Source organism: Sapajus apella, unplaced genomic scaffold (assembly GCF_009761245.1).
Source record: "Sapajus apella isolate SASKATOON/1434 unplaced genomic scaffold, GSC_monkey_1.0 scaffold61, whole genome shotgun sequence".
NCBI classification, from domain to species: domain Eukaryota; kingdom Metazoa; phylum Chordata; class Mammalia; order Primates; family Cebidae; genus Sapajus; species Sapajus apella.
This window is the reverse complement of record NW_022437001.1, coordinates 12,231,459-12,235,899: the sequence shown is the minus strand read 5'-3', so window position 1 is coordinate 12,235,899 and position 4,441 is coordinate 12,231,459.

Sequence of the window (4,441 nt, the reverse complement as noted above, 5' to 3'; positions counted from 1 at the left end):
TCTCTCTCTCTCTCTCTCTCTCTCTCTCTCTCTCTCTCTCTCTCTCTGTCTCTCTTGCATTTGGGTGATCCAGTGGAAGGAAAAATTGCTGCCCAAGACACAACTTCTATTGCTTTGAACATATATGTACATATTTTTCAGGAAACCCCTATGCTCGGTAGTGACTTCATATCATGTGGCCAAACAAGGATTGGCCATAAGTTCATCGACTTCCCCCACTCACCTCATGTTGTGGGAATATAACTACATTGTACTTGACCAAGGCAGCCCTGCCACTTCTTCCCAAGAATGGACAAAAGGCAAGCTTCCTACTGCTGTCTTCTCTGTGGGTTGACAATATGACTGAACAAGAGGCCCTTGCCTAGGAGACCACATCTGTGTTCTGACAGGTGACAAATGGAAAAAAGATGAAATATTAAGATAAGAAAAACAGCAGAACAAATAAACGATGACGCTGGGGAACGTACTGTCACTCTGAGCCCCCTTGAGTGTCTCAGGGTGAGAGAATAATACACCTGAGGCTCAGGTGTAAAGCCACATCATGGTTGATGACAGAATAAACCTTGAGAACTGTTCTCCTCCCAAATCAAATTAAAGCTGATGTACATGTATGACCTGAAAATTCTGCATGGGTAATCTGGAGAAAAACTGTGACACAGAATCCCTGAACCCCTGTCTGAATGGTAGCAGATTGGCACTGTTTTTTTCAGTTGTATTTATGTGTTATGATTATTTTTTTAGTTCCTTTCTAGGCACTTTATGTGGTTTCCAAGCTTTAATTAGGACCAGGACTGTCCATGTCAATAACATTCTACCTATGGAGTAATTGTCAAATTGTTGTGAGAACAGACCTCCTGGAGCTATGTCACAGGTCATGGTCCTCACATGTGGCTCAGAATAAATATCTTCAAGTATTTTACTGAGTTTGGCTTTTCATCAACACAGGTAAAGGCAGAAATTGGATTTTTGTTTTTCGTTTCTTCATCTGTAGTTTTGTAGTGATTCTGGTGCTACCTACTGTAACATTTCAATATACTCCAAACTTCCATTTTCATACCTTAATATTGTCTTTTTATTCTGCTATTATGGTACATTTTACATCATCATTATGGTACATCCAGTAATTCCAAAAAAGGTTTTCACTATCCTCTGCCATTCAACATTAACTTATATCATACAATCTTGGACCCCCCCGCCAGGGGACACATGAGGATTTCTTCTCCTTCAGGTTTTTCTTATTCTTTTTTTCTTTTTATTGTTTGAGACACGTTTTCATTCTGTTGCCCAGGCTAGAGTGCAGTGGTGCCATCATGGCTCATTATAGCCTCAACTTCCCAGGCTCAAGTGATTCTCCCACCTTAGCCTCCCAAGTAGCTGGGGCTACAGGTGTGCACCACCACACCTGACTATTTTTTTTCTATTTTTTGTGGAGAAGAGGTCTTGCTAGGCTGGTCTTGAAATCCTGAGCTCCAGTGATCTTCCTGTTTCAGCCTCCCAAAGTGCTGGGATTACAGACATGTCCACTACACCTGGGCCTCCCTTGTTATTTATCCTTTTACCCACAACCTTAATAGACAAGTTAAAATCATTATCTGTGGTAAATACACTTCATTTTCCAATTTTTTTTTTCATCATTGCTGCCTTTAAGCTCATCGAGGCTGGGATAATTGGAACAGATCTGATAGGGTAACTTAGGTACAGTGGGTGCAGGAGCTAGAGTAGGTTTCCCTTCTCTAAGCTATTGTTAACGTGCTGTCAAACCCTTTGTACAGATCCTGTCAATTTCTTCCTTCTCTATTCCCTCCCACACCCATCCTTCAAAGAAGTTTCAAAAATCATTCTACCTGATTCAGTGCTTTTTTCTCTTATTCTGGTTACCATCTCCACCCCAGCCCATTCACTTCTTCCGAACAGCTTAAACTTTCTTTTTGTTGACAAAGCTCATGATCAGTAGCTGTGAGAACAAATCTGCCTTGGCATTCTGTATATTCGAATCCTTGTCCTCTCACTAAGACTATCATACTGGGAAATCTATGCATGAGGAGTTTCCCCTAATCACAATGTCTACAGTAGTTAGGGGAAGAGGCATATTATTCAGGGAAGCTCAACATTGATCATCATAAAACCAAGCTGGGTTGCCACTGCCCTTTATATTTTTAATGCTTCCACAGAGCACTGTTAACAAAATGCATATAAAGTTTTTCTTTTCAGTATAATTTTAAGGTATTTCAGACATCGCACCCTCCAAAAGGGGCATTGATATTTAATTTGGGTCTTCCGTGGATCAAATACTGACCACTGCAACAAGTTGATGATTAGCAGTCATACCAAAGAACTGTTTCCATTAAGCAGTTTCTAAAATCGGCAGTTCCATTGCTGTTTATTCTGAGAATTCAAGAAAGCAGAGATTACTCAGTACTAATCAAAAATATATTTTTCATTCCAAATTTCATTCCACTATTGCCTTTGGTTTGTATGTAGGTGTATTTAATAAGGCCAGGCAGATGCACATAGTTTGGTTGAGAAACCTCAGGACTTAGATGGAGAAGGTCCCACTTTCTCTATGAAACCAGAATCTTAATCCTACAATATAATGACCCTTTAGTTAGCCAAACAAACAAACAAAAAACCAGAGAGAATAAGAAATAGAGATGGACAATCTTTCCTGAGAAACAAGATTGGTTTAATATATCTGCCAGTTACACGCACGTGAATAGTGGAAAAGAGAAGAGGCAACTGGTATGCATAAGAAATTTCAATGTACAGTGACCCTGCTTTCAATAAAAGAAGTTCAATCAATTTCTCATGTTCTGACAGAACATATCAGCATTCTCTACTCTTGGGGAAAAACATGAATGGAGGTGGACCAACAGGCAGCAGGAAAACAAGGAGCAGAAAGTTCCTCTCCTGCACTGCCTACACTCAGTGTAGCAGTCTGAAAAGGCAAAAGGATTACGCATAGAATTATCTCACCTTCTACTGTGCAAAAGTTTATGGAATAATAGAGAGCCTCCTGAAATAGAAGTTAGTTTATAACTCAATTTGCCCAATCGACTGTACACTTTGCCTTTCTAAATCTTTTAATCTACAATTTAACAAATTAAATTAGACGGTACTTATAAGTTCTCTTTAAGATTTAAGGTTCCGTAATATTACTGTTATAGTGTCTATCCAGACTTCATTACCACGTTCATTGTTGGTTGCCTCTAGGGGAAAGGGTTGATGGCTTATGCACCCTGCACATGGCTAGTGTTCTACAATTAGTCCATTTTTTAAATGCTGGCTCAGACGGGGGAAAGTATGTAGCACTTGCTTCAGTTCAAGGATTTTGGAAGGAATATACCTATATACACTTGCACATAATATTTTTGGAAGTAGAAACAAGAAGTAATACCTGGTTGCTTCTGAGCAAGGTGACTGAGGGACCATGAGTTTTGGGTGGATGGGGGAATTTTTTTTCAATATCAGTTGTCCTTTTATTTATATTCTACTCTCCTTCTTGCTCTTTCTCCTCCAAGCACACGGGCCTTCTTGGTCTTCTTCCAACATTTCAAAAACGCTCCCAGCTCAAGGTCTTTGCATTTGTCATTCTGGTGCTTGGGACACTCTTCCTCCAGATACTCCCACGGTAAACTCCGTTACTTCATTCAATAAGGCCGAAATGCCACGTTAATCCTGAGACTTCCTTGACCACACAGTATGTAATGACTTTCCCCACAGACTCCCCATTACCCCTTAACTAACAACCCCTAATACCCTTAACATTTAGCAGCATCTGACATATTAAATATTTACCTGTTTAGTGTTTGACTGCTTTTTGGAACACTGCCTGGGCTAACAACCAACAAATATTTGTTGGATTAAGAATCTTATTGTTTGAGGTTTTTAAAAAAGGAACCACAAAATTACTTTTTCAACAAAAACAACCAGTTAGGGAATACACATTTGATAAATTAACTTTCAGATATACAGTATTGTAGGATAAAGTCCAACTTATTTTCTCAACACATGGACTTTCCTTATCTGTCACGTGTTTGGCCAGTCAAGTAACCCGTTCCCTTTTCTCATGCATAAAGTGGACCTATTAATAATTACTTTACAAAATTAAGATTCAACGCAGATGAAAGCGCTTTTTTAACCGTGGCACGTAAGTTACCATAAGCACACGGTTTCTTCCGCGCTTGGAGCCTAGGAATAGTATATACCGTCAACCTGCGCGAGGGACCTGAGGTTTAAGGAGGGAAAAGCCTCCAGCGCAGGTCTAAGAGAGGCTACTCTGGCGCGGGGCGGGGCTCCTGGCTGCTGTTGCCGGGGAAACCGTCCGGGCGTCCCTAGTAGCTCTGCTCGACCACTTTCCAGCGTTAGCAATAGGTGGAGTGCGGGCCAATCGGAAGAGGCCGGAGGGGCGGGGCGGGCAGTGGCCCGGGGAAGGCTGGTCCGC